The 9,327-nt window shown below is 33.1% G+C and overlaps 1 long non-coding RNA gene across 1 annotated transcript; it reads left to right on the top strand.

The window, feature by feature from the left end:
* Positions 1-3,371: 3,371 nt before the first annotated feature.
* LOC127742386 (uncharacterized) lies at positions 3,372-3,842 on the top strand. Its single transcript, XR_008003591.1, has 2 exons — positions 3,372-3,545; positions 3,651-3,842. It is a non-coding gene; the product is annotated as an uncharacterized LOC127742386 (long non-coding RNA).
* Positions 3,843-9,327: the final 5,485 nt, after the last annotated feature.

The raw sequence follows: 9,327 nt of genomic DNA, 5'->3' as shown, positions 1-9,327 counted from the left end.
TTTATAAAATTGTTGTTGATTCGATATACACTTATCTATATAGAAAACTTTGAAAATTCCTTATACAGTTTAACAACTATTTATTTTTAATACCTCGTATGTAGTTTTACTGGGTTATGGAACTGCACTTACTTTAAATACAATTTGACTTTCTAATAATTTTACTACAGTTCCAATGCATATCCTTATTTGATTATGTATTTAGGTATTTTTCAAAATTCTAGAAGGATTTTTTTGCTTTTATTCCGGTTGATCTTCGTTGGACAATTTTCGCCTAATTCATTTTTAATTGAATTTAGTTTAGCATGATACATTTGCTTATGCAACTCGTTCTTTTGAAAATATTGGGCTCATATCTTTCCTTTCTAGCATGGAATAATTCCTTAAGTCTTTGTTTCTATGGATGTCATACTTGACTTTGTTTTTAACTAATCTTTTACATCTTGTGAACATTACCATTGATCTTGGTGTCCCCTCTCTTGTGAATATTCTTCTTATGTGAGTCATCTTGATTCATTTTAAATTAGTGCCTCGTTTATCCTCTTATTGTCTCTATTAGAGTTCTTAGTCAAAGATTTATCCTTGAGAAATTACTAATGATTGAGTTATCTTTTCCTATAACTTTTGTATTATTTTTGATCAATTGAAAGCTTATTTGATGTCTCATGCCTAGTGGATCTTGTTTGAACTACCTTGATTTAAGATCCTTTCTTGTATGGCTTGACTCCTTTTTAAGTACATTCTAATCTTCTTGAATATCCTTCCGAGATGGTAATTTCAAGTATACTCTCGGAGTTTTGTTTTGAACTTATTAAAGACGTTTTGATTCTTCTTTAAGGATATTGTAAGTCAAATTTTCTTCTACTTGATTGTAATTGAAACCATTGTTCAATTTATGACAAAGTTGTCTTAAAGTTGGCATGCACTATCTTAGATGAAGTTTTGAAAAGCTTCTTTGTTTAATGGAAACTTGTCCATTTATAACGCACTACTTATTTCCTGTACCAACTTGTAAGCAAATTCTTACTTCGGAATTTCTTTCCTAAATAGAGTTTAACTTCAACTTTCATCCTTGCTGTAATTTTTATACACACTTGTTTGAATATGGACTTTGAGAATTTTTGAACAAGCATTTGATTCTTCTTCCGAGTTTTATGATTACTTTTGGTCAAGTTGTACACCTAACTATCTTTCTAAAATATTTGAGGAAATATTTTAGCTCTTAACCAAACCTGTGTGCATTTTGTTTTTAAAACTCTACATAATCTACTTCAACATGAAATTGTATTAAAACAAAGCCACGTTTATGCTTTTCTTACTCTCTTGAAGAATGTTTGTTGCTTAACTTTTCTTTTAGACTATGAAGTGATTTTTCTGCAAGTTTTCAACTCTTTATGAACAATGTATTCGGAAGTATTTTAATCGTGCTCTTGAGTTTTGTGAGCTTTGCCTTAAGTTTGAGATATTCTTTTCTGTAAACCTCATACTTCTTCGAGTCAGCTTGAATTTGTTTCAAACTAATGCGCTGATTTTCTTCTTATTGATCCTATTGAATTTCTTGATCCAAGGGTTATATTTGAAGTTCTCAATTGATTTATTTCTAGCACACTTCATTGCTTGAGCATCTTTGTTTACTTGGGATTGCATACATTCTCTCAAATCTATGAGTATTATCTTGACATTTGTCTCTCCTTTCTAAATCTTGTATCCTTTTGAGTAGACTCGAGAATTATTTTGATGTCACATGCGATCTGTAGACGTAGTAATGCGATACGTTAGTTCTTTAAGACGTGATATGTGTATATGGAAGGTGAAGCGGTAGGTGTATAACGTTATAAGTTGTGGGTGTTTTGTTCCTTGTAAGCGAGCTTGCGGGTGTTAGGCTTATGATCGACTACGAGGTTGTAAAGTGTTTGATGGAGTTGGGAGGCTGAAGTTCTGAAGTGGGTAAAAGATCTATGAGCGATCGTTATGTCTGCTGTATAAATACCAGTATGCTTTGTAGCCTTTTACCTCATTAATTACCGCTTCATTTTGTGGACGCCTACCTTGATTTGCACCCTATTTTACTACCTCAAGTTTTTGTAAAGTCTTGAGATCATATAACCTTATGCATCGAGCCTATCTAGTATTTTTTGCTTTACACCATACCTTATCCCTATATTTAAATCTTATGGTTATTCGGTATTTGAGCATTTATACATATATGCTAAGACTTCTTACTTTTCTAAAAGTATTTGATAGAACTATGACTACGTATTATCTTATGTATTACTTTAATTTTCGAGGACGAAAATTTTTATAAGGTGGATAGAATGTAAGACCCAGAACTTTTGAAAAAGGACTATCATGAGCTAATTTCAAATTCAATATCTTTGTAGCTTTAATTTCAGAAATTTCTTATTAAAGATAATTAAAGCAAGTTTCGATTAACTGAATTTGAAATAAATTAAAATTATTATCCAATTTTACAATTATTAGATTATTTTCTATATTTAAATTATAAAGTTAGTAGTTATGAAATAATAAGAATTTTATATGATCTGGACTAAATGATTAATATTTTAAAATATTAATACTGCTATTTTGAAAAATAAATAAATTAAGTATATTATTTCTAATCTTTGGATTTTAACATTTTATTGGAAATAATTTGTGAAATCGATAAACAAATAATATTTTTATACATTATTATTGTTGGATTAAATTTATTTCTAATTACTATATTATCCCTACTTTTATTTGAAAATACAAAACTACCCTTAGCTTAACCCTAAACCTAATTTTCAAAGTGATGAAACCTTAATTCCCAACCCAGCAGTCGCAACCTTCCTCTCCCTTCAGCAAACAATCAGCAAAAAATAAAAGAAAGAAAGAAAGAAAGGGGGAAGCAGGGGAAGGGGCTGTGGAAGAAGAGAGGGAAGAGCTGCGCTGTGACTGCCACCCAGCTGTCGCCGCCATCCTCCACGTCGTGCCGCCACTGTTCGCACAGAAGAGAGAGAAAGACGTTGAGACAGAGAACAGCACCGAAGAGAAAGACAGGCTGAACGTGGGGCCTTCGTCGACGCCCTCGTCGCTGACCAACTCGCCGCCACTGGTGTTGTGTTGCGCTGTCGTCATCCTCAACACGGAGCCCAAGTCATCGTCATCCATGGTGGGCCGAAGAGAGAAGCTTGAACAGGAGAGAAAGAGAGATCAATCGAAGGGGATTCCTGTTCTGCGGCCGTGCCTCCGCCGTCGCAGATCCTCTACTGCCCTTTCACTACCGCTGATGTCCCCCGCCACCGTTGCTCGCTTTCGAAGCTGCTGCATCACCACTGCTGGAGGTCTGTCCTGATCTGCTCTGAGGGAGGGGAAATCCGAGCCTGTCGGTAAGGGTTTTAAGTTTGGCTTCTGATATTTTGGGCTCTAGAAAGGTTTTTAACGCCGCGTGGTTGTTACAGTCGCCGTCACTAGGGTTTTTGCTCGCGACTGTCATTTGGGGTTATTGTTGGAGCTATGGACGGGTCGATTCGGAATCGCAGCTGCTTCATCTTGTTATTTTGGTATGTAATTATGTTTCGAAAAGCCTCGCGTTAGTATTCTGTTATGTTTGAATATGAGTTTTGGTAACGTGGGATCCGGTCCTGATTATTATATGTTGCGATTAGAGTCGTTGTGATTGCTGAAAAAATGGTTTAGAGCGGAGGTTGCGGCTGTCGCAGTTGCGGGCCGAGAGAAAATGAGTTGTGATGCGCTTTGGAGCTTTTGAGTTTTGACAATCGAGGCAGGGGCTTTTCTAAAAAGCTATTTTATATTTGGAATTGTTATAAATAGATACTGGTGTGAGAATTATATACTTAGTGATTATACCAGTCTTATGTATTGTTTGGCTACTTTGGATGGATATGATTATATGTTTTGATTAGATTATTGGTTGGTTGTGATAAATGGATTGTTGCTGAATTGTCTCTTTAAAGATTTGGAAATAACTTTAATCAGTTGATAAAGATTTGATCTTGAGGTGACTTTTGATTATTTGGTTTGGATAAATGGATTGTTGCTGAACTGATTCCTTAAAGTTTTGAAAATGAGTTTAATCAGCTGACAATGATTTGATCTTGAGATGATTTCCTTGAGATATGAAAATGAGGTGAATGTTGGATTCGGTTTGCTTTTGAACTGATTTTAGGTTTGAACCATTGAAAATGATTGTGGATTGGTTTGGATGGGACCCAGAAAGGGTGGCAGAGTCCACGCTTTAGGGGAGGTGCTGTCAAAATTCTGGTAGAATCCGAAACTTTATGAGTTAATGGCTTCTACTATTTTATTTGAATTATTAAGAAAGGGATGACTTATGCTTTTGAAATGGGTTATTAAAAAGGAAATTGTGATTTACTCTTGTTTCTTAAGAAAAATATTGTATCTCTTTTGGGAGTAAGTTATTTAGATGAAACTTATGTTTTAATGCTTTTTTAAATGTTAAAAGGGTTATGTCTTTGAAGTTGACTTGAGGGTTTCAATTGGAGGAGTTTCAGTGACTTTGAAAGAACCTGAACGTCTATTGAGAAGTTTCATTTTAAAATGTTTTGGAAAAAAGTTTTAAGTACTCTTTGAATTCTGAATTTTTGCTAGACTAAAACAATTTTTGAGTAGTTGAAACGCTTTAGAATTTATCATGAGGTTGAAGCTGGTTTTGTTTAAGTAAAGGAAATGGCTTTGAAAGGAGTAATTGATTACATGACTCGGTTTGGCTTATATCCTATTTTATTACTCAAATCAGAAAGTCAAGGTTTTAAACATTTTAAGTGAATTTGAGGAAATTAGTTATTTTATTCTCCCCTAAAGACTTGAGACTCTGCCGAGGGACTTTTGTTATAAATCCCGTTGTTGGATGTATGATTTTGAATATTTCAAAATAAATCTTTAATTTGCCTTGATTTTGGAAGTTTTGGAAAGAGGATGCCGATGGTGGCTTTATTTCTAAAAAGGGAACTTACTTGAGTAAAAGTGGCTTATGAGCCTGAAATGATTTGAGGAATGGGAACTTTAAAGCCAAGGCTAAAAAGAGTTGAAATTTGATTTCAGAGTGAAGTGAATTGAGAAAAATTGATTTATGGTTTGAATGATGATTTTATGAATTTGATGATGTTGGATAGTGGAAGTGCTCTTTTGTTATGAGTCAGAATGGCTGTGTATGATAATAAATTATGGCTGATTGCGAAATATGTTTTGAGCCGAATGGCTGACTATGAATTATGAATCTAAGCCAGATGGCTGAGATGAATGTTGATTTATGGCTGAGAATAAATGCATATATGCTGAGTTATTGATATTGTGATTGTTGCACTTCCAATTATCTGAGATACGAGTTTTCCTGGGTAGTAGCAGTGGCTAGCACGTGCTCCAGGTTGAGACTCGATACTCTGTTGACCCTATGTCGTAAGTGTGACCAAACACTGTGAAAGTTCCGGATGAGCTCGCCCCCGTGAATATACACCAGTGAGGGTGTTGGATGTGAATTATAATTATGATTATGAATAACTCGAGTTGGGGATGGACGACAGAGGGACAGTCCAATGGTTAGCTACCAGGACTTGTCAGGTTGGCTTTATAACCGACAGATGATATCATCAGCCACTAGGACAGGCATTCATCATATGTATCTATGTGACATTGTTTTGGTATGCATATTGTAATTGGTTTACCTTTGTGATTACTTGTGATTAACTGCTAATTGTCCTACTTGCAGTAACTGTTTGTTTGTGCTTGAACTTTTCTATTTGTGTTTGCGACTGAGACTCTGTAGGACTGTGGTGGTTGTTGTTGTTTGGGTTGTTTGGGCCTAGAGCTGTGGTTGATCATGAGGTGGGCCGGAGGCCATATCTGGTTGATGGTTCTGGGTTGGAAAAGTATGAAAAACTATTTTGGTTTAGCATAGATAAACCTTTTGAACGGCTTTTGAAATTTTCAAGAAATAAACAGTTCCTCTTTCAGAAGAGATTTCAGAATTTTCTTTTATAGTCAACCGTGCTTTTGAAAAGATGCATAAGGCAGTTATTAATCACTGTAACGATTTTATCTCTCGTATCCTTTTATCATAATTCTGCAACCCTATAATGAGAACCCTTTCGAGGATGATGTTCTCATTCCCCTACAGATGTTCTCTTTTCAGGTTACAGACAACGAAGTTCAAAAGATATTATTTTTTCTCTGTCAGACAATATTTTGTATTGTTTTAGTATTTATGTTTTCTTCGCCTTTGATTTTTGCGAGTCTTGTAAGAGGGATAGGATTGTGATGAGATGTTTCTGCAACTTATATTGTAAGTATGAATGTATGTTTTCGAAAGATTCGGTCTAAGTTTTAAACATGCTCATATTTTAGTATTAAATAGTATAAGAGGCGTCGTAATATCCAAGCTATCAGAGTGGCGCAGCCAGAAGCGCGACTTTTGATACTTAGGGTGTTACACCAAATACTTGCTTAAACGGACAAATGAGATGACCATTCAACCAATCCAAATTGATTAAAACAAATATTAATTATTTTTAATATTTTTAAGTTGTAAAATATTTATAATAATAATTACAATAGATATTTTTCATTTAAATTTTAATAAAAATTTTTTATATAATTTTATGTATTATCCCGTACAGGATATAGAACATACACTAATTTTAGAATATAATTTTAGAAAATTTTATATTCCTTTTTTAATACAATATTTGCGTTTCATTAATCATTATTAATGTCTTAATATATTATTAATGTATTAATTATGTGACTGGATAAGTGTTTTAATATATTTCCAAATCATAATTATAAGTTAAATCTATTAATTGCTTGGCTTTTAAGTGTGGATAATTTATTAGCTGTGTAGCATTACTGATAAAGAAAATATTAATTATGTATAATTGATAATTATATTAAAATGATTGTAATTAGAATGATTAATAATTAATATAATTATTTATTAAATGTTATTTTTTATATGATTATAAAGAATATATTTTTTTAAAATATTTAAAAAAAAAGAGGTATACATGTTGACACCAAAACGCACTATATGTTAATATTTTTAGTGCCAGAATATTTTTTATTGTAAAATAATATAATGATAATGATAATACATATTATATAATAAGTAACAAATTAAAAAAATTGAATTTTTTTGAAATAAATTAAAAAAATATTATTTTAAAAAAAAAATTATTTCAAAAGGCATTATTTTGAGAGTGATTTTGAATTTAATCCTTGATAAAAGAGGTGAAAAATTTTAGAATATAATTTTGAAAAATTTTATATTCCTTTTTTAATATAATATTTGTGTTTCATTAATAATTATTAATGTCTTAATATATTATTAATGTACTAATTATGTGCCTGGATAAGTGTTTTAATATATTTTCAAATCATAATTATAAGTTAAATCTATTAATTGCTTGGTTTTTAAGTGTGGATAATTTATTGGCTATGTAGCACTATTGATAAAAATATTAATTATGTATAATTGATAATTATATTAAAATGAATGGGGCAGGGCGGGGGCGGGGGATGCCTCCCTGCTCCCCGTCCCCGCCCTCAGATTTTGTCCCCGTCCCCGCCCCGATCCCCGCCACGGGGAGATAATTGGCCCCATCCCCATTTCCCGCGTTCCCCGTGTTCCCCGCGGGTCCCCATTCCCCATCTCTTTATGTTGAACATTTATATGAAAATTACAGTAAAAAATTTAAAAATAAACCACAAAACATTATTACAACACACAAACATACATATCTTATCCAAGATTACAACTTACAAGTCAAGAAATATAAAATAAAAAATCATAATTCATAAAACGAAATTTTAAAATACAACTTTCATTCTTAAAAAAGTCATAAAATAAAGTCTTCAACTTCCAACAAGCAACTCCATGTTCTCTGTTAAAATACAACACAAATATGAATATGTTAACATACATCATAAACAAAAATATCATATATTTAATATGAATTTCACATAATAAAAAATAATTACCTAAACTCTTAAATCCCCATATCCATCACAGAAAATAACTACAGGCAGAAAATCAGAAATTTACAAAACCCTAACCAAATCCAACAATTCAGAATCACAGAAATTATAATTAACAAAATTAAACCCTAACTATTTCATAATTATAAACCCTATATGCCTAATTGCTTCAGATACATAGAAGGAGAGAAAATCTAACCTAAAGTCAAGTTGATGGGAAGAAGGAAGAGGACTAGAAGAGGGACAACCGGTGGCTGTTTCAGCGTCAGCAACTATGCTCTCCAGTAGACGCGAGTAGCGAAGAGATGGTGGAGCAGTCGGATGTAATGCGGCGAGCAGTGAAGAGGCGGAAGCAAACACGCAGATGCAGGAATGGAGAGAAAAAAGACATCGCGCCTGAAGAGAGAAAACGATGTGGTGGTGAGTGGCGCAGGAGTGGCGACCGATGACGGTGAATATAGTAGAGTAGAGTAGATGGCGCAGCAAGGTGAGAAGGGAAGAATGGCTGAATGGAATAGTAGTAGTGTAGTAGACGGCGCAAAGTGAGAAGGGAAGAATGAGAATATGAGAGACTGATAATAGGGTTACAGGACTTAGGGTTTTTAATGGGTAAAATTACTAAAATACCCCTGTATTAATAATAAAGTAAGGGTATTTAAGTAACTTTAAAAATTCGGAGAATTTCGGGGATGGGGGCGGGGATCCCCGCTCGGGTCCCCGCGCCTGTCTCGGGGGAATTTTGCTCCCCATCCCCATCCCCACGGGGAAAACTCCCCATCATCGGGGCCCCATTCGGGGCGTTCCCCGCGGGGATCCCCGTCTCCTGGGGATTTTTGACACCCCTACTAAGATGCACTATACGTTAATATTTTTAGTGCGAGTTTTTATATTGTAAAATAATACAATGATAATGATAATACATGTTATATAATAAGCAACAAATTAAAAAAATTGGATTTTTTTAAATAAATTAAAAAAAATACTATTTCCAGAAAAAAATTATTTCAAAAGGCATTATTTTGGGAGTAATTTTGAATTTAATCCTTGATAAAAGAGGTGGAAAGTTTTAGAATATAATTTTGGAAAATTTTATATTCCTTTTTTAATATAATATTTGTGTTTCATTAATAATTATTAATGTCTTAATATATTATTAATGTATTAATTATGTGAATGGATAAGTGCTTTAATATATTTCCAAATCATAATTATAAGTTAAATCTATTAATTGTTTGGCTTTTAAGTGTGGATAATTTATTGGTTGTGTAGCACTACTGATAAAAAAATATTAATTATATATAATTGACAATTATATTAAAATGATTGATAATT

Source organism: Arachis duranensis, chromosome 10, assembly GCF_000817695.3.
Source record: "Arachis duranensis cultivar V14167 chromosome 10, aradu.V14167.gnm2.J7QH, whole genome shotgun sequence".
NCBI classification, from domain to species: Eukaryota; Viridiplantae; Streptophyta; class Magnoliopsida; order Fabales; family Fabaceae; genus Arachis; species Arachis duranensis.
Note: the sequence above shows the minus strand (reverse complement) of the source record. Positions and strands in the feature narration are given on the sequence as shown.